The sequence below is a fragment of the Neoarius graeffei genome, chromosome 4 (assembly GCF_027579695.1).
Source record: "Neoarius graeffei isolate fNeoGra1 chromosome 4, fNeoGra1.pri, whole genome shotgun sequence".
Taxonomy (NCBI): domain Eukaryota; kingdom Metazoa; phylum Chordata; class Actinopteri; order Siluriformes; family Ariidae; genus Neoarius; species Neoarius graeffei.
Window position 1 is genome coordinate 112,088,457 of NC_083572.1, and position 22,636 is coordinate 112,111,092.

At 40.3% G+C, this 22,636-nt stretch overlaps 1 non-coding gene across 1 annotated transcript; it reads left to right on the plus strand.

The window, feature by feature from the left end:
- Positions 1 to 22,564: 22,564 nt before the first annotated feature.
- On the plus strand, positions 22,565 to 22,636 carry trnaq-uug (transfer RNA glutamine (anticodon UUG)). The gene has a single exon. It is a non-coding gene; the product is annotated as a tRNA-Gln (tRNA).

Sequence of the window (22,636 nt, forward strand, 5' to 3'; positions counted from 1 at the left end):
TTTGGTGTGAATGTCAGAGCACGAGGTGAAGGGAAGAGAAAAAAAAAACAGAAAGGCCTGATGTGTTGGAATGAGAGGAAGAGGCCACGCTGAGGCGTGCAGCGAGCTACGAGTTGGTATTGTGTATGAGGGGGGAGGGGAGGCACTTTCTGTTATCCTGTTTCCATCTGTCCACCACTCACCAATGTGTGTGTGTGTGTGTGTGTGTGTGTGTGAGAGAGAGAATGTGTGCGATTGTCTGGAGGCGTGTATGGCTGTGTTTATGATCCCGGGACACCTATTATTACTCGAATCATTCCGACCCCTAAACACGTCGTTTTAAACTTGTAAATACTTTATATATGATAATAAATAGCTTATTGCATTATTAATTATGGCGGCATGGTGGTGTAGTGGTTAGCGCTGTCGCCTCACAGCAAGAAGGTTCTGGGTTCGAGCCCCGTGGCTGGCGAGGGCCTTTCTGTGCGGAGTTTGCATGTTCTCCCCGTGTCCGCGTGGGTTTCCTCCGGGTGCTCCGGTTTCCCCCACAGTCCAAAGACATGCAGGTTAGGTTAACTGGTGACTCTAAATTGACCGTAGGTGTGAATGTGAGTGTGAATGGTTGTCTGTGTCTATTGCCGGTTTTCCACTACAAACGCGGCTGAGTTGGGCTGAGCCGTGCCGTGCTGAGTCGGGCTGAGTGGGGCTGTTGGAGTTGCATTTCGACTACAACCGCGCTGAACCGTGCTGGCTGGAAGTGGGTGGACACATTGGGTGGAGTTAGCGAAAGTGGGTGGACGTCACGTGATGTCGTTAAGCAGCGCAAACAGTGACATCAATGATCTTTTAAGCGGTAGTCTCACAACCCGAATAGTAAACAATAAACATGGAGGACATGGAGTCGTTAGTGTTGCTGGTCTTGGTGCTGTGGGTTGTTGTCACCGACAACTCCAACAGATACTGGCAAGAGCGTATAGATGAGGCGAGGCGCATAAGGCTTCATAATTCTCGTAATTCGTAATTATTCTTCTTCCGGGTTTACGGTGTTTACAGATCCCAGCGCGCTCGCGGGGCGTGTGTGGGCATGTGAGGACACTCCTCACCAATCAGTGCACAGGGGAGTGTCTGCTCACGCCCCCAGCCTCACTCGGCACGGCTTGGCTCGCTTCAGCCCCACTCCAAAACCGTGCGAGTTTTGGGGGCTAAGCAGGGCTGAAGCGAGCTGAGTCGTGCTGTTTTTTGGTAGTCGAAACGCGAGCCGTGTCGGGCTGAAGTGAGCTGAAGCGAGCTGAAGTGAGCTGAAAAAGGGTAGTGGAAAAGGGCCATATGTGTCAGCCCTGTGATGACCTGGCGACTTGTCCAGGGTGAACCCCGCCTTTCGCCCGTAGTCAGCTGGGATAGGCTCCAGCTTGCCTGCGACCCTGTAGAACAGGATAAAGCGGCTACAGATAATGAGATGAGATTAGATTATTAATTATTAGAAATACTAAAAAATAGTGTAGAAACATTGCTATATTAACGCTAGCAAGTGACAAGTCAGTCACATCGCGTGTAGTTTGTGTGCTAGCTCACGCCAGGTATTATCGGCCATCATATTTCAGCATTACCATGATAACCACAGTATACCCATCACTAGGACTGGGTATCGTTTGAGATTTTTCCGATACTAGTGATAAAATGATATTTTTAAAATGCCGCCTGAACAGATATGCAAAAAAAAAGCCACAAAATGAACGAAAAAACATCCCTCCATCATCCATAACTGCTTATTCTGTACAGGGTCGCGGACGAGCTGGAACCTATCCCAGTTGACTACACTCAACACGGGTGTAATGTTAACTAGCGATGCCACATGAGGTGCGGTGATGCTCACGTTACCTGTAATGTTTGTTTTGGAGGACCGGAGATCAAATATTTTAATAAACTGATAATATTTTATTCAACTGAGTTGTCTTTATTAGAAAGAATGGAGTGATGCGAATAAAAAGGTTTGTTGAGTTTCATTTCAATTAAAAAAATCATTTTGCTGCACTGGCTCAGACTAACCCTGGATTTTATGTGGCACAATGAGTTTATACGTGCAATCACTCATTAATCATTAATAATATACACTCACTGGCCACTTTATTAGGAACACCCATACATACAGTGTCTTGCAAAAGTATTCACCCCCCTTGGTGTTTGTCCTGTTTTGTTGCATTACAAGCTAGAATGAAAATGGATTTTTGGAGGGTTAGCACCATTTGATTTATACAACATGCCAACCACTTTAAAGGTGAAAATTGTTGTTTTACTGTGACACAAAAAATATTTAAGATTAAAAAAAAGAAAACAGAAATCTGGAGTGTGCATAGGTATTCACCCCCCAAAGTCAATACTTTGTAGAGCCACCTTTTGCTGCAATTCCAGCTGAAAGTCTCTTGGGGTATGTCTCTATTAGCTTCGCACATCTGGCCACTGGGATTTTTGCCCGTTCCTCAAGGCAAAACTGCTCCAACTCCTTCAAGTTAGATGGGTTGTGTTGGTGTACAGCAATCTTCAAGTTATGCCACAGATTCTCAATTGGATTGAGGTCTGGGCTTTGATTAGGCCATTCCAAGACCTTTAAATGTTTCCCTTTAAACCACTCCAGTGTAGCTTTAGCAGTATGTTTAGGGTGATTGTCCTGCTGGAACGTGAACCTTCATCCCAGTCTCAAACCTCTGGCTGACTCAAACAGGTTTTCCTCCAGAATTGCCCTGTATTTAGTGCCATCCATCTTTCCTTCAGTCCTGACCAGCTTTCCTGTCCCTGCAGATGAAAAACATCCCCACAGCATGATGCTGCCACCACCATGCTTCACTGTAGGAATGGTGTTCTCAGGGTGTTGGGTTTGCGCCACATATGGCGTTTCCCATGATGGCCAAAAAGATCAATTTTAGTCTCATTTGACCAGAGAATCTTCTTCCATGTGTTTGGGGAGTCTGCCACATGCTGTTGGGCAAACTCCAAACGTGTTTTCTTAAGCAATGGCTTTTTTTCTGGCCACTCTTCCATAAAGCCCCACCCACTCTATGGAATGTACAGCTTAAAGTGGTCCTATGGACAGATACTCCCATCTCCGCTGTGGATCTTTGCAGCTCCTTCAGTGTTATCATTGGTGTCTTTGTTGCATCTCTGATTAATGCCCTCCTTGCCCGGTCTGTGAGTTTTGGTGGGCGGGGCCTTCACTTGTCAGGTTTGTAGTGGTGCCATATTCTTTCCATTTTGCTATAATGGGTTTAATGGAGCTCTGTGGGATATTCAAAGTTTGGAATATATTTTTTATAACCCAACCCTGATCTATACTTCTCCACAACTTTGTCTCTGACCTGTTTGGAGGCTCCTTGGTTTTCATGTTGCTTGCTTAGTAGTGTTGCAGAGTCAGGGTCCTTCCAGAACAGGCTGATTTATACAGACATCATGTGACACTTTGATTGCACACAGGTGGATCTTAATCAACTAATTGTGTGACTTATGAAGTGAATTGGTTGGACCAGCTCTTATTCAGGGGTTTCATACAAAAGGGGGTGAATACTTATGCACATCCCAGATTTCTGTTTTTTCATCTTAATTATTGTTTGTGTCACAATAAAACAACAATTTTCACCTTTAAAGTGGTCGGCATGAGGTGTAAATCAAATGGTGCTAACCCTCCAAAAATCCATTTTAATTTCAGCTTGTAATGCGACAAAACAGGATGAATACTCTTGCAAGACACTGTACATCCACCTGCTGTTTTCTGCAGTTCTCTAATCAGTCGATCGCTTGGTACATCAAATCACAGAGATACAAATCAAGAGCTTCAGTTAATGTTCACAATGTTCAAACATCAGAATGGGGAAAATTGTGATCTCACAGTGAAGTGTGACTTTCTTTCTTTCACTGTGGTATGGGTGTTGGTTTGAGCCAGATGGGTATTTTTGGTTTGAGTATTTCAGAAACTGCTGATCTCCTGGGGTTTTCACACACAACAGTCTCTAGAGTTTACACAGAATGGTGCGGAAAACAAAAAACATCGAGTGAGTTTATCTCTGGGGGAAGAGGAGTGCATGGCTCATTGATGGCTTTTTTAAGACTCTGGCTCATCGTCAGTAAAAGTGGGGGACACAAACTTAATTCGTTATATACAAAAGTTCGTAGTAAAATAGTTTGTTATAGTGCGGGTGCAGTGTGTAATGTAATATCACACTTCTACCGAGTCGTACACCCCACTACTACAATCATCATGTGTGGAAATCTCAATTTCTGGATTTTTAGTGATTCTTTTTTTTTTTATATGTATATATTATGATTTTATGACTGTACTTCTTCTGTCAGACTTTTGTGTAATATTGTACTTGTAGTGACTCTTGCACACTACTGTACTGACTCCACACTGTCTCCTCACGCTGCCATACGTTACATATCTTGCAATGTAGACGACTATAATCTTGGTACAATCTGACACAGTTGCCCAGGTCATGCAGTTTGTAGACGCTCCCTTACTTTTGCCATCCCTATGAAGCTCTGGTGACCTGCATTTCTGAAAGATTAGCTTCAACAAGCTTTAAAGGAACAGTCCACCGTACTTCCATAATGAAATATGCTCTTATCTGAATTGAGACGAGCTGCTCCGTACCTATCCGAGCTTTGCGCGACCTCCCAGTCAGTCAGACGCAGTCAGACGCGCTGTCACTCCTGTTAGCAATGTAGCTAGGCTCAGTATGGCCAATGGTATTTTTTGGGGCTGTAGTTAGATGCGACCAAACTCTTCCGCGTTTTTCCTGTTTACACAGGTTTATATGACCAGTGATATGAAACAAGTTCAGTTACACAAATTGAAACGTAGCGATTTTCTATGCTATGGAAAGTCCGCACTATAATGACAGGCGTACTAACACCTTCTGCGCGCTTTGGCAGCGCATTGATATCTGAGCTCCGTATCAATGCGCTGCCGAAGCGCGCAGAAGGTGTTAGTACGCCTCGGTACTCAACCCTACTCATCATGAACATGATCTTAATTAGCATGCTAATTAGCTCGATATCGTAGCAATCAAATATTTCCAGTTACTGTATGATATAACCATTTTCTGATCATTTGCATGTCGGATGTGATTGGTCCCAAAACCCTTTGAGCGTGTGATTTAGTGACATCACAAGTTGAGGTTATATGTAGCTCCGCCCCCAAATCTGAAGCTTTTAATAAGACAATAAAATCGATTTGCAGATGTTTGTAAGTCTGATGTAAGTGTTTAACATTTAAATTAAAAATAATAATAATAATGTAATTAGACAATCAAATGATTTTGAAATAAAAATGTTTGCCAATGGTAGAAATACAGTATAATGATTGAGAAAGTTGTAGTTTAATTTAGTGTTTAAATTTTGCTATATAAATGGAAATTGTTCTTCTTTTTCTATTATTATTATTATCTCATTATCTCTAGCTGCTTTATCCTTCTACAGGGTCGCAGGCAAGCTGGAGCCTATCCCAGCTGACTACGGGTGAAAGGCGGGGTACACCCTGGACAAGTCGCCAGGTCATCACAGGGCTGACACATAGACACAGACAACCATTCACACTCACATTCACACCTACGCTCAATTTAGAGTCACCAGTTAACCTAACCTGCATGTCTTTGGACTGTGGGGGAAACCGGAGCACCCGGAGGAAACCCACGCGGCCACGGGGAGAACATGCAAACTCCGCACAGAAAGGCCCTCGCCGGCCACGGGGCTCGAACCCGGACCTTCTTGCTGTGAGGCGACAGTGCTAACCACTACACCACCGTGCCGCCCATTATTATTATTATTATTATTGTCTTTCTTTTTTTTTTAACAAAGACAGTGTACATGCCACATAAACAACTTGATACAAGCAACCATTAAAAAATAATATAAAAATCATTATATCAGATTTATACATGAGTCCAAACCTAATCGACTTTATTTAAATAACTTATGTTCATTATATTTGATATCCGTGTTGCTTAGGCGTCATTTCAGGGAAGAGTGTGATGGTTTTATTTTGCCGTTTGTGCTGAAGGACATGTTTTTTTCATCCTCGGAAGAGGTGACAGTTAAAATTCAATGCTGTTTAATTTCAGTATATTAAGTCTGTGTGTATGTGTGTGTGTGGTTACTTAAATTACAGTACAACACTGTGACTCAGCTATTTCTGCCACATTTTTTAATTCAGGGAATGTTTTTGAACCTAATGTTAATGAAAAAACCCAAAATAAAATCATTTTGTTTTTAACGGTGATTTATTGGTGCACAGTGGGCAGCTGAATGGATTACTGACATGAGATTGTTGACATTTTTGATATCTATTTAAAGATACAGCAACAAAAAACATGCCATATTGAGGTCACATGACTACACAACGAATCTCACTTCAGCACGTAAATTAGCTCCGCCTCCAGCTTGAACAGAACTGCTTAACACTGAACACTTATTAATATTTTCACTGCAAATGCAATTCACCACTAAGGCATAAGAGTGCGCTAAATATTACAGAAAGCTCCTTTAAGACGACGAAGATGATAAGTTTTAATGAATTTATTTCAAGCTGCAGTCGGTGATGTTGACGTCAGAGCACTCATGCCTTCATTTCTGTGTGATTAATTCTGTTCAGTACGTGGACGGACGTGTTGCGACAGAGTTACAAAGAATAACTTTTGAAAACGTTACGTGTAAAATCACGGGATGGGAATGATATTTAAACAAGGTTTTTGTGTGTTAGTCATCCTAGATGAGCTGTTTGACTGAGCAGATTGTCTTTAAAGATACAATATGTAATATTCAGCCTGTGAAGTGAATCAGCTAAAGGAGGAACTAATTTCAGGGCCAGAAAAAAGTAAACAAACCTGAAATGAATAAACTAGCAACATGCGCGGTAAGCCAAACATTCTGAACCACTGTTTTAAAATGTCCCTGTAAAACTAGAGGATTATTAAAGAACCACAAAATATTACAAACTGCACCTTTAATATAAAACATTATGTCCTTTTTGGGGTCTGGATTAAAGAATGATGTTATTGATGAACTCAAATCAAACATAATAAAATGACTGACTGTATTTTGTGCTTGCAGTGGTTCAGTGTGTGATGTTGAGGTCATTAGCAACTGCTAATTAACCTCATGATGATATAGGATCACATTAAAGCGGCGATTTGTAACTCCACTAATACTATGTGGCGCTTGAGGGGATTCCACAGGCATTTCTTTAGAAAAAAAGCCATACAAACCTTGCACATTTTATCAACAACTTGAAATCAAAACAGGTCTTTTTTATGCTCTTAGTTTGTGTAAGTGGTCAGGGTGTTAAAATTTTTATTTTTTCACCATTAGCATTACGTTAGTTGCTAGCTATGACATTAGATCAACATGTCGGCCATATTGGAAGGTCCATTATGTTTTGATGTGATAAATGCAACTGTAATTCATTTTATAATGAAGAGATTTTTTTTCAAAATATTTTTTGTTAAAAATGTCATATTTAACAATTATTCATTGAAGGTGAAGTGAATATCGGTGAATAATATTTGAGATGAAGTTATTATTCACCGATATTCACTGAGCCTGAGGCAGATAATTGCTTTAGTATAAATACACGAGTGATTATTAAAAAAAAAATAAAAATTATGTAGGGCGGCACGGTGGTGTAGTGGTTAGCGCTGTCGCCTCACAGCAAGAAGGTCCTGGGTTTGAGCCCCGGGGCCGGCGAGGGCCTTTCTGTGTGGAGTTTGCATGTTGTCCACGTGGGTTTCCTCCGGGTGCTCCGGTTTCCCCCACAGTCTAAAGACATGCAGGTTAGGTTAACTGGTGACTCTAAATTGACCGTAGGTATGAATGGTTGTCTATGTATCAGCCCTGTGATGACCTGGCGACTTGTCCAGGGTGTACCCCGCCTTTCGCCCGTAGTCAGCTGGGATAGGCTCCAGCTTGCCTGCGACCCTGTAGAAGGATAAAGCGGCTAGAGATAATGAGATGAGATGAAAAATTATGTAAATGTAATAACTTTGCGGTGCAGAATTATGTCACTTCTCCACGCCGAGTCACATAAAATTCTTTGTTTTGAAATCGATAAAATAAATCACACTCCCACCTTACCTTTGAATAGTTTTAGACCAAAGTTCGGAGCATCTTTAGTGCTTTTAGGAACAGCATTTTCTTTCGTCATTTGTAATTCTTCCTCACTTACGATGACGAAGCGATCAGCCGCCATTTTGCCGAGTCGCTCGAGGTGATTATCGAGTAATAATCAGAATTTCTCAACGAATCAGAGCGCAGGATTTCCTATATTCACCTGCATATTTATATTAAATTTCTGTTAGTGGTGTAAATGTGAAAATATTTTCACTGGAATCTGCCAATAAAGCAGCAAAAAGAGACAAAATCATCATAATCCAGGCTGAATGTGGGTGTTTTACTGCTATAGGCACTTTAATCTATAACATAATGAGTTAAAAGTTATGTAAACAACAAATAAATAGATAAATGAAGTAAAGCTCACATGATGGCACATGCAGGAAAAACTCTGATCTTGTGTTGGTTAAATGAAGCAATTTGCTTTGTTTTTTTCAGGACCTGTTCTCTCGCTGATCCTGATCAGAAGGTAAATTTGTTTGTGAATAAACAAACTTTTTTTCCTCCTCTGTCCATCTCCTGTGTGCGTGTTCAGCATGTGTATATGAACCAACAGGCCGTGAACCGTGCCGAGAACGCAAACAGCATGCTGGAATGTACAGGGAAAACAGCTTTACAATGGGATTGCATCACTGTGGGTTAAAGGTCAAGGCTGGCCAGCCAATCATCACGCAGCCTGGAAGTGTGTGGAGTGGAATGTGAAGAAACTAACCGAACTGGTGCATGTCTGTCATCACCCTCTTCAGCAGAAAGAGCTGGAGAAGAGCTGCTCACGCTGGTTTAATCATTAGTGTTTAGAGGGAAAGAAGCAAACAGAGAATGTGTTTTATTCTTTTTTCTTTTCATAGCTCCCTTCTTGTAGTGGATTTACTGCCTCGGGAACTAAAGCCACAGCTGTACATTGAAAAATAAAAGTCCAGGAAAAGAGAAAAGAATGTCGCTTGTGGAGTTTGATTGTTCATTTGAAGTCTTTGAACAGAAATAGCACAGAAAACATCCTTCACAGGTCACGACTACAAACACACAGCTGGTCACGTGATCACTCAGGCGTACACACAGTGACATCAATATAACACTCCAAAGGTTATTATTTTAATTCCTAAGTGTTTTATTTGTTTTATAGCACAGAAAAGTGTCCGCAATTACAATTTTTTAAAATTAAATCCATTTATAGTTACAGTTAGTCATGTAACACCCATTAAATGATTCAGTTCCAGCTCTCGCTTACGTTACAGCAGTTATAAACAGTCTTTCCTTCATCATCCTGTCTACTGAAAATAATAAGCTCTTTAACTCTTTATCTGTTACAAAGCGCTGACACTGGAGACTCCTTCCATAAACGTTAAAGTAAACATTTCCTTCAATGGAGCGTTCACTGTGCACGTCCCTGTGAACAAGCTGTTACTATAGAAATGATAACGAAAACTAGATAGAGACTGGGACTAAAGTCACAGTAATTTGAGCTAGCTGACCTTTATCAACTGAAGGTCAAGGTGAAGGTCATTTTGCTGAACAAAATAAAAAAAAAACTGATTGAAAAAAATCATGAAAATTGACAGAGTTATAAGTGATTGAAAAAAAATCCCATTTTTCATGGATCATTCTGATTCAGTGATCCAGATCAGCACCAAAAGTCATAGCAATGTGGTTCAGCCCAGAGGCATTCTTCATGTGAAATTTGGTGATGACTGTTTGAAAACTGAGGGAGAAATAGTGTCCTAAATAATGTTAGGAATAATAATAATAATAATAAAGTAGAAATGGGCGGCACGGTGGTGTAGTGGTTAGTGCTGTCGCCTCACAGCAAGAAGGTCCGGGTTCGAGCCCCGTGGCTGGCGAGGGCCTTTCTGTGCGGAGTTTGCATGTTCTCCCCGTGTCCGCGTGGGTTTCTTCCGGGTGCTCCGGTTTCCCCCACAGTCCAAAGACATGCAGGTTTGGTTAACTGGTGACTCCAAATTGACCGTAGGTGCGAATGTGAATGGTTGTCTGTGTCTATGTGTCAGCCCTGTGATAACCTGGCGACTTGTCCAGGGTGTACCCCGCCTTTCGCCCGTAGTCAGCTGGGATAGGCTCCAGCTTGCCTGCGACCCTGTAGAACAGGATAAAGCGGCTAGCGATAATGAGATGAGATGAGATAATGAGATGAGATGAGATAAAGTAGAAATATCCTGAGCGAGATTAACAATTTGCACCAGTGCAAATTAACGAGAGCTACTGTTATAGAAAACTAATCAACACCTTCTGACCAATCAGAGTCCAGAATTCAACAACACTTTTGGATAAATTAGTATTGCATCCAACAAACCAAATATGTCGTTCACTAACAAATCGATTCAACTCTTTGTTTGAGGTGAATGTTCGGAGCCGCATTAGAGGAGTTACCTGTTACCCATGTGCTTCGTGCCTCGTGGCACACTTGGCCTTCACAGAGCACTTCCACTTCTTCCTGTCAGCTGCTCACAACTGTTTGCACTTCGTTCCAGGACTTCCAATCTCTCTAGATTTCCTCTCTCTCTTTCTCCACTGTCCATCTCCAGGTTGCCTTTGGTCTCCCGTTTTTCCTTTTGCCTTCTGGGGCCCAGGTCTTTGCCAAGTTGCAGTCGTTGTTCCGATCCTGCCTCATTACGTGACCTATCATCTTCTATCAACTTTCTTTAGGGGAAGCCATGACCAAATGGTAAGAGAAACAGCTTTGAGACAAAAGGGTTGTTGGTTTGATACCATAAACCAGCAGGATTGGCTCAAGTGCCCTTGAGCAAGACACCTAACCCCCAACTGCTCTGGCAAGTCAAGTGTGATGGCCTACCTTGTGTCTGATTAGCCAAAGAAAAACTCATGATGTAATTATTAGTTTGGGCAAGAAGCCAGCCATAATAAAATCATCTTCCATCTCCAACACTTTATCTCCTCACTCAATGGTTTCAGACTTGCTCTCTCTACTAATTCATCTGTGCTTACGTGATCTTGCCCAGGTATTTTGGGTATTCTTCATAGGCACTTGTTGTGAAACACATCAACCATTTTGTTATCTCCCTTGTTCATTTTCCACATCTCACAACCATACAATAGGACTGGGATCACGAGTGTCTTATACAATCTCAACTCAAGATGTTGCTCAAGCTCCATATCCGCTTTAGTCGTATAAATGCATCCCTGGTTTTTGAAAGCCTGTTCTTAAGGTCTTTCATACCACCTCCTTCTTCACATGCTGTAGCTCGGAGGGAAGTAAATTCCAAAAACATCTTTGATGTCCTGCCTTGTCTTTATTTGCATCACTTTAGTTTTCTCAGTGTTGATCTGGCTTCTTCATCTAGTCTTGTTGTTTGGTTGAGGAGAGTACGGATATATCATCCGCAAAGTCTAGGTCATCGAGTTTCGGTGTTAACTTCCATCTTATGACTTTCTTACCATTGCCAACTGTCCTCCTCATCACCCAATCCATCATGATTAAAAATATAAACCCAGACATGTTACATCCTTGTTTCAGTCTGGTTTTGACACTGAACCAGTCTCCTACTTCTCCTCTAGAGCACTGAAAATCTTCACTATTCTGTCTGGTATTCCACACTTTCTCATGATGATCCAGTGGTGTTCGTCATGAATAGAACTGAAAGCCTTGTCAAAGTCATATGTTGCTTGCCACTTATTTACTTGTTCGATGATGTTATGAAGTATGAAGACCTGCTCTGTTGTGCCCCTGCCTTTCCTGTATCCTGCCTGTTCCTTCCTCAGCCTGTTATCTACTCCGCCTCTTATCCAATCAATAATAACCCTGCCAAGTAGCTGCTTTCCCACCATGGAGAGTAGAGTGATGCCTCTTGAATTCTTTGTGATTCCCTTTCTTTGCCAGCTTGATGATAAGTCCTTTCTTCCAACTATCTGGGATTTTCTCATCTCTCCATATTGCCTTTGGTAGTTGATGAATGTTAATTGCTGAAAAGTCAACGTCTGCCTCCAGTAGCTTTGCCATGATGGAATCAATTCCTGGTGATTTTCCATTTTGTACAGTTTTTATACAACCCCGAATCCAAAAAAGTTGGGACAAAGTACAAATTATAAATAAAAACGGAATGCAATAATGTGGAAGTTTCAAAATTCCATATTTTATTCAGAATAGAACATAGATGACATATCAAATGTTTAAACTGAGAAAATGTATCACTGAAAGAGAAAAATTAGGTGATTTTAAATTTCATGACAACAACACATCTCAAAAAAGTTGGGACAAGGCCATGTTTACCACTGTGAGACATCCCCTTTTCTCTTTACAACAGTCTGTAAACGTCTGGGGACTGAGGAGACAAGTTGCTCAAGTTTAGGGATAGGAATGTTAACCCATTCTTGTCTAATGTAGGATTCTAGTTGCTCAACTGTCTTAGGTCTTTTTTGTCGTATCTTCCGTTTTATGATGCACCAAATGTTTTCTATGGGTGAAAGATCTGGACTGCAGGCTGGCCAGTTCAGTACCCGGACCCTTCTTCTACGCAGCCATGATGCTGTAATTGATGCAGTATATGGTTTGGCATCGTCATGTTGGGAAATGCAAGGTCTTCCCTGAAAGAGACGTCGTCTGGATGGGAGCATATGTTGCTCTAGAACCTGGATATACCTTTCAACATTGATGGTGTCTTTCCAGATGTGTAAGCTGCCCATGCCACATGCACTAATGCAACCCCATACCATCAGAGATGCAGGCTTCTGAACTGAGCGCTGATAACAACTTGGTTCGTCCTTCTCCTCTTTAGTCCAAATGACACGGCGTCCCTGATTTCCATAAAGAACTTCAAATTTTGATTCGTCTGACCACAGAACAGTTTTCCACTTTGCCACAGTCCATTTTAAATGAGCCTTGGCCCAAAGAAGACGTCTGCGCTTCTGGATCATGTTTAGATACGGCTTCTTCTTTGAACTATAGAGTTTTAGCTGGCAAAGGCGGATGGCACGGTGAATTGTGTTCACAGATAATGTTCTCTGGAAATATTCCTGAGCCCATTTTGTGATTTCCAATACAGAAGCATGCCTGTATGTGATGCAGTGCCGTCTAAGGGCCCGAAGATCACGGGCACCCAGTATGGTTTTCCGGCCTTGACCCTTACGCACAGAGATTCTTCCAGATTCTCTGAATCTTTTGATGATATTATGCACTGTAGATGATGATATGTTCAAACTCTTTGTAATTTTACACTGTCGAACTCCTTTCTGATATTGCTCCACTATTTGTCGGTGCAGAATTAGGGGGATTGGTGATCTTCTTCCCATCTTTACTTCTGAGAGCCGCTGCCACTCCAAGATGCTCTTTTTATACCCAGTCATGTTAATGACCTATTGCCAATTGACCTAATGAGTTGCAATTTGGTCCTCCAGCTGTTCCTTTTTTGTACCTTTAACTTTTCCAGCCTCTTATTGCCCCTGTCCCAACTTTTTTGAGATGTGCTGCTGTCACGAAATTTCAAATGAGCCAATATTTGGCATGAAATTTCAAAATGTCTCACTTTTGATATTTGATATGTTGTCTATGTTCTATTGTGAATACAATATCAGTTTTTGAGATTTGTAAATTATTGCATTCCATTTTTATTTACAATTTGTACTTTGTCCCAACTTTTTTGGAATCAGGGTTGTAACTGTTCTTACTTCTCCTGTAGATGGCTCACTGACTGAAATGTCCTCAATCATTTCATCTCGTCCACATTCATCATTGTCAGTTATTGGATTATCTGGGTCTTCTCTATCTAGCACCTCTTTAAAGTATTCTGTCCATCCTTTTTGTCACTGATGTGGTTCCCATTTTTGTCTGTAGCTGCTGTCTATAACTTTGCCTCAGTCTTTCACTGCGTAGTGTCTTTTTCAGCCCATATAAAGTTTTTATGTGTTGACTTCTTACAGTCTCTTCTGCTTTACTTTCTATCCATTTCTTTTTGTCTGCTCTCTCTTAGCTGTTTTTTTTTTACTCTCTCTGAATGTGCTTCGGGTTTTCTTGTTGATTTTCTCCCATTCGTCTACCAGCCTTCATGAATTTTTGCTGATCTATGGTTTCTTTCTCTTTTGTGGCGTACCGGGCAGGTGTTGGTGTGGAAAACGCCATCCTCTACCTGCTACACCGAGCCCACTCGCATCTGGATAAAGGAAATGGCACAGTGAGGATCCTCTTCTTGGACTTCTCGAGTGCCTTCAACACCATCCAGCCCCTATTGCTTCAGGACAAACTGAACAGGATGCGAGTGGACCCCTGCCTGGTTACCTGGATCTCCAGCTACCTCACTGACAGGCTGCAGTATGTCAGGCTGAAGGACATCACCTATGACACTGTAATTAGCAGCACTGGAGCACCCCAGGGCACGGTGCTGGCCCCTCTTCTCTTCACCCTGTACACCGCGGACTTCTGCTACAACTTGGAGCTGTGTCACATTCAGAAGTTTGCCGATGACGCAGCCATCGTTGGGTGTATCAGTGACGACAGAGAGGAGGAGTATAGGAGCTTGGTGAGGGACTTTGCTGTGTGGTGCAACAGGAACCATCTGCAGCTCAACACCTCAAAGACCAAGGAGCTGGTCATTGACTTTGGGCAGTCCAGACCAAGGTCACGACCAGTTCTGATCGAGGGAGTCAAGGTGGAGGCTGTGGATTCCTACAAGTACCTCGGGCTTTGGCTGGACAACAAGCTGGACTGGACTTGCAACACCAAACACTTATACAGGAAGGGACAGAGCAGGCTATCCTTCCTTAGGAGGCTGCGGTCCTTTAACATCTGCAGGAAACTCCTGTGGATGTTCTATCAGTCTGTGGTCACCAGTGTCCTGTTTTACACCGTGGTGTGCTGGGGGGGCAGCACATCCAAGAAGGACACATCCAGGCTGGACAAACTGATCAGGCGGGCCGGCTCTGTGGTCGGCATGAAGCTGGACTCTCTGGTGATGGTGGCAGAGAAGAGGTCTATGGACAAACTATTGAACATCATGGACGATGCCAGTCACCCTCTGCACACCGTCATCAGCAACCAGAGGAGCCTGTTCAGTGACAGAATGCTCCTTCCCAAGTGCAGGACGAACAGACTCAAAAACTCCTTTGTCCCTCACGTCATCAGACTGTACAACTCCTCTCTGGGGGGGAGGAAGGGTTACAGGAGGACAGAGGACAGGAAGGAGCAGTAGCCTAGCCTAACAATAAGCAATACCAGACAATGTGCAATATAATGTGCAACATCTTTCCTGCTGCGCCCCCTCCCTTCCTCATATCTTATTCTTTTATATTTGTTTATGGGTCATTCCGTGTGAAATCATCACCGACTCGGATTCTCATTATTTTTTTTGCAAGTACCTACATATGTCTGATGAACACATGCAAAATATTTCTGCTAAAGTCCAAGTAGTTTTTTAGATATCATTTTTTTAAAATCAGGGTACCCACAATCCTATTTTTCACTCGCGAATGCATTTTGAGCTTTTTTTTTCATTTTTGAAAGGCATTATCTCAGCTAAAAATGCAGATATAAAGCTCAAATTTGGAATACACCCTATTTGGGCACCCCAAATACAGTAGTACATTTCAAAAATGGGATACAGAGCTAATTTTTCATTCTGTAGCATCACAAAAATGGCAGTTTGTCCATTCTCCCAAAAAATTACAAAATTTCAAAGAGCTGTACTAAAGAAGGGACTCAATGGATAATCTTCATATTGTAGAATACACATATATGGGGTACTAGTTATATGTGTGTAAAACATTGTGGTCATAACTTGAAGGGTTTTTGAATTATTGAGTCTTGAAAATTGAACATGAGCGTAGAATGTCAAAAATAGGCCTCCAGTCTCTTTATGATTTGACCAGGTGGGCAAGTGCTCAGCCACTTCATAATTTTTTTGTGGAGAGCATATTGATATACCAACTTTATGTCAAAATTTTTTTATCTAGCTCAAATGCCTTCATAGTGAAAAAAATTTGCAAAGTAGGGTACCACAACATGGCAAGAACCAATTCTGAACCTGTATTTGCATATTCAGAAAGCAATATATCAGCTCTGAATGGAAGCATAAAGCTCAAATTTGGTATTTACAATATTTGGCACCCCAAAATAATGGATCAACTTTGAAAGACAGATTACTGAGCTTATTTTTTCTTTCATGGCATCATAAATTTAGCAATTCAGTCATCATCGCAATATTCAATTGATATTATAGAAACAATATTGTTTAATTACAAAAAACAGCAGAAATACAAAGTTTTTAACAGTACTTGACAGTACTTAAAATTCTTCAGCTTCAAATCCATATCCAAAGCACTGATCAATATATATATATATATATATATATATATATATATATATATATATATATATATATATATATATGTGTGTGTGTGTGTGTGTGTGTGTGTGTGTGTATCATGTGTCTAATGGGAAGATTTTTCCAAGAATTTCACAGTAGTTTTCAACTTTTGAATTTCAGGAAAATATCTTTAACTTTTTTAAAGTCTGTTTCAGCAAGCTTGTATCACCTGCCACTCACGTCAGCTATCAGTGGTGCTTCTACGGGGCACATAATATGCTGGAATTCTTACAGCTGAGGGAATGTACAACTGGGCAGCCAGCAATGTGGACAAAACACATTTTTTCTTTGTCACAACTCAGAATATTCAGGACAGTGCTTCATCTTTTTCACTTGACAAGTGCTTCAGCTCAACAAAGAAGGTGGCAGGTACTCGATCACATCACTCCTTCATACCCCAATCTGCTAATAAAATGGAAATGAGGAGAGTATCTGGAGATGATATGTACACTTCAGTTTACATAGGGTCAGAAATTGAACAGTCAACCAGCCAGCAGACACAAGATCAGCCTGCCACTCTCTCTGTTGATGTTAATCTTTACCAACCTGGAAGATACATTGCCTGTATTTATGATAATAGTTGGTATATAGGAAACATCATGCAAAGGAATGATGATGAACAGGATGTTTATGTTAACTTTATGAAAGAACACAGAGGAAACAAATTTTCTTGGCCTCCAGAAAACCAAAAGGACGAGTGCTGGGTGCCATTCCAGCATATTATGTGCCCCATAGAAGCACCACTGATAGCTGACGCTAGTGGCAGGCGATACAAGCTTGCTGAAACAGACTTAAAAAAAGTTAAAGATATTTTCCTGAAATTCAAAAGTTGAAAACTACTGTGAAATTCTTGGAAAAATCTTCCCATTAGACACATGATATACATGTACATATAATACATATATACAGTAGGTATAGAAATATATATATCATCTCATTATCTCTAGCCGCTTTATCCTTCTACAGGGTCGCAGGCAAGCTGGAGCCTATCTCAGCTGACTACGGGCGAAAGGCGGGGTACACCCTGGACAAGTCGCCAGGTCATCACAGGGCTGACACATAGACACAGACAACCATTCACACTCACATTCACACCTATGCTCAATTTAGAGTCACCAGTTAACCTAACCTGCATGTCTTTGGACTGTGGGGGAAACCGGAGCACCCGGAGGAAACCCACGCGGACATGGGGAGAACATGCAAACTCCACACAGAAAGGCCCTCGCCGGCCCCGGGGCTCGAACCCAGGACCTTCTTGCTGTGAGGCGACAGCGCTAACCACTACACCACCGTGCCGTGCGCATATATATATATATATATTGATCAGTGCTTTGGATATGGATTTGAAGCTGAAGAATTTTAAGTACTGTCAAGTACTGTTAAAAACTTTAGACACATGATATACATGTACATGTATATATAATACATATATACAGTAGGTATAGAAATATATATATATATATATATATAGGATGGGTGCTGTGGAAAGCTACAGGAAGGAGCTTCCATGACATGCTCATTGTCAGTGGTGATATAAATGCCAAAGTGGGAAATGACAACAGGTTTTATGAAAGCGTTATGGGCAAACATGGACTACACTAAGGTCACACATAGCCAGTTGATCCATGAGAAGCATGGCTGGGGCCTACCATGGCCATTCTGGCAGATTTTGGAGGTGATCCCGTGCATAAAATTGGGTGGAGTAAATATGCAAATGAAGCCACGGTAGCCGTGAGGATAGCGATGGAAGACGCCGGTAAAACCAGTGGCAGCAGTGACGTACAACGATTTAGATTAGATAAAATTTTATTGATCCCTTTGGGCGGGTTCCCTCAGGGAAATTAAGATTCCAGCAGCATCATTACAGATAAACAGAGAAAAGAAATAGAGAAAACTTCTAGATAAATTAAAATAAATGAAATATTTACATATGGGTCATTCCGTGTGAAATCATCAGATTTTCCAAAATCTTACCAGGTCACTGACTCGGATTCTCATGATTTTTTTTTTTTACAAGTACCCACATTTGCAAAGTAGGGTACCACAACATGGCGAGAACCAATTTTGAACCTGTATTTGCATATTCAGAAAGCAATATATCAGTTCTGAATGCAAGCATAAAGCTCAAATTTGGTATTTACAATATTTGGCACCCAAAAATAATGGATCAACTTTGAAAGACAGATTACTGAGCTTATTTTTTCTTTCATGGCATCATAAATTTAGCAATTCAATCATCATCGCAATATTCAATTGATATTATAGAAACAATATGCCTGGTAAAAAGAAAGGGTTTTTATTCTACAATTAGCATAAAATAAACATTAATAACCATCATCAGATTTACTTTGTATAATTACAAAAAACTGCAGAAATACAAAGTTTTTAACAGTACTTGACAGTACTTAAAATTCTTCAGCTTCAAATCCATATCCAAAGCACTGATCTATATATATATATATATATATATATATATATATATATATATATATATATATATATATATTTCTATACCTACTGTATATATGTATTATATATACATGTACATGTATATCATGTGTCTAATGGGAAGATTTTTCCAAGAATTTCACAGTAGTTTTCAACTTTTGAATTTCAGGAAAATATCTTTAACTTTTTTTAAGTCTGTTTCAGCAAGCTTGTATCGCCTGCCACTAGCGTCAGCTATCAGTGGTGCTTCTATGGGGCACATAATATGCTGGAATGGCACCCAGCACTCGTCCTTTTGGTTTTCTGGAGGCCAAGAAAATTTGTTTCCTCTGTGTTCTTTCATAAAGTTAACATAAACATCCTGTTCATCATCATTCCTTTGCATGATGTTTCCTATATACCAACTATTATCATAAATACAAGCAATGTATCTTCCAGGTTGGTAAAGATTAACATCAACAGACAGAGTGGCAGGCTGATCTTGTGTCTGCTGGCTGGTTGACTGTTCAATTTCTGACCCTATGTAAACTGAAGTGTACATATCATCTCCAGATACTCTCCTCATTTCCATTTTATTAGCAGATTGGGGTATGAAGGAGTGATGTGATCGAGTACTTGCCACCTTCTTTGTTGAGCTGAAGCGCTTGTCAAGTGAAAAAGATGAAGCACTGTCCTGAATATTCTGAGTTGTGACAAAGAAAAAATGTGTTTTGTCCACATTGCTGGCTGTCCAGTTGTACATTCCCTCAGCTGTAAGAATTCCAGCATATTATGTGCCCCGTAGAAGCACCACTGATAGCTGACGTGAGTGGCAGGTGATACAAGCTTGCTGAAACAGACTTTAAAAAAGTTAAAGATATTTTCCTGAAATTCAAAAGTTGAAAACTACTGTGAAATTCTTGGAAAAATCTTCCCATTAGACACATGATATACATACACACACACACACACACACACACACATATATATATATTGATCAGTGCTTTGGAGCTTTGGATATGGATTTGAAGCTGAAGAATTTTAAGTACTGTCAAGTACTGTTAAAAACTTTGTATTTCTGCAGTTTTTTGTAATTATACAAAGTAAATCTGATGATGGTTATTAATGTTTATTTTATGCTAATTGTAGAATAAAAACCCTTTCTTTTTACCAGGCATATTGTTTCTATAATATCAATTGAATATTGCGATGATGATTGAATTGCTAAATTTATGATGCCATGAAAGAAAAAATAAGCTCAGTAATCTGTCTTTCAAAGTTGATCCATTATTTTTGGGTGCCAAATATTGTAAATACCAAATTTGAGCTTTATGCTTCCATTCAGAACTGATATATTGCTTTCTGAATATGCAAATACAGGTTCAGAATTGGTTCTCGCCATGTTGTGGTACCCTACTTTGCAAATTTTTTTCACTATGAAGGCATTTGAGCTAGATAAAAAAATTTTGACATAAAGTTGGTATATCAATATGCTCTCCACAAAAAAATTATGAAGTGGCTGAGCACTTGCCCACCTGGTCAAATCATAAAGAGACTGGAGGCCTATTTTTGACATTCTACAATCATGTTCAATTTTCAAGACTCAATAATTCAAAAACCCTTCAAGTTATGACCACAATGTTTTACACACATATAACTAGTACCCCATATATGTGTATTCTACAATATGAAGATTATCCATTGAGTCCCTTCTTTAGTACAGCTCTTTGAAATTTTGTAATTTTTTGGGAGAATGGACAAACTGCCATTTTTGTGATGCTACAGAATGAAAAATTAGCTCTGTATCCCATTTTTGAAATGTACTACTGTATTTGGGGTGCCCAAATAGGGTGTATTCCAAATTTGAGCTTTATATCTGCATTTTTAGCTGAGATAATGCCTTTTAAAAATGAAAAAAAAAAGCTCAAAATGCATTCACGAGTGTAAAATAGGATTGTGAGTACCCTGATTTAAAAAAAATGATATCTAAAAAACTACTTGGACTTTAGCAGAAATATTTTGCATGTGTTCATCAGACATATGTGGGTACTTGTAAAAAAAAAAAAATCATGAGAATCCGAGTCAGTGACCTGGTAAGATTTTGGAAAATCTGATGATTTCACACGGAATGACCCATATGTAAATACTTCATTTATTTTAATTTATCTAGAAGTTTTCTCTATTTCTTTTCTCTGTTTATCTGTAATGATGCTGCTGGAATCTTAATTTCCCTGAGGGAACCCGCCCAAAGGGATCAATAAAATTTTATCTAATCTAAATCGTTGTACGTCACTGCTGCCACTGGTTTTACCGGTGTCTTCCATCGCTATCCTCACGGCTACCGTGGCTTCATTTGCATATTTACTCCACCCAATTTTATGCACGGGATCACCTCCAAAATCTGCCAGAATGGCCATGGTAGGCCCCAGCCATGCTTCTCATGGATCAACTGGCTATGTGTGACCTTAGTGTAGTCCATGTTTGCCCATAACGCTTTCATAAAACCTGTTGTCATTTCCCACTTTGGCATTCATATCACCACTGACAATGACCATGTCATGTAAGCTCCTTCCTGTAGCTTTCCACAGCACCCATCCTTCGAGCTCTAGACCTATATTAGAAGAGTCATATACAGTATTGAATGAATGTGTTCATGTTTTTTTCTGATTCTTTAGTGCTGTTAATCAGACACAGTGCAATCATGATCATGACCCTATTAATATTTGATTTGTTTTGGCACAGAAGAATGTTTTACAGAGAGTTCTGTTCAGAATAATAACCGAGTATTATTGTTGGGAGTTCCGGATCTTTTTAGTGAGTCGATTCAGTTCATAAAAGAGTCGACTCTTTCAGCTCCAAAAAGATTTTTGAAATCCTTTAAACCGGGCAATTTTGACCAGTGATGGTTCACTTTTTGCCCAACTGTGGTTGAAATTATTTAATAAAATCTTCTCGACTTTCAAACTGACAAATTTGCATTACTAGAAAGAAAGACAAGTTACTGAAGATGCAGTGTATTATTATAGCTTTATCAAAATATCAGCATTAAAATAATTTATTTAACGTAAATTACGTGCAAAAAATGATACCAAAGAAAGGGTTTAAAAAATTGTTTCAAACATAAAACGAGTTACAATTTTTGTCTGTTTATCGTAGGAACAGCATTACAAGCATCAGCTTCCGCCCTTTTCAAAATGGCGGTCATGTTGACGTATTGGATTAACTAGCAACACATGCTAGCAACATTCTACAGGCGAAACGCTTGTGAGCAGCGCCATCTGTCGGTTATTCCGTGAAACGACTTGTAATCTGTCCAATGCTCCAAACTGAACAGGAGTGTTATTCCACAGTTCACTGTAAACAACTTACAGACTGTTATTATAAATAAAAATACAACAAATATAGTGTATAAAATTAATATATGTCAGATACATACACCAGAAAATGTCCCGGAAATGTATATCGAGGACAGGATGCGCCAGCTAGCCAGCGCGCTAACGTTACCGAGTTAAATTTTGTGATTCGAGCTCTAATATGTATTAAAGGCATCTGTGTATTTTAACTGATCTCTAAAAACCGACGATTTAACAGTGTCAATATTTATTAACTAAATTTAAAAATAATTCGCGGACGGGATGTATTAGATTTATAAGGAACACTTCCGATACTGCTTGCACGTGCGCGGTCCCATGGTGTAATGGTTAGCACTCTGGACTTTGAATCCAGCGATCCGAGTTCAAATCTCGGTGGGACCT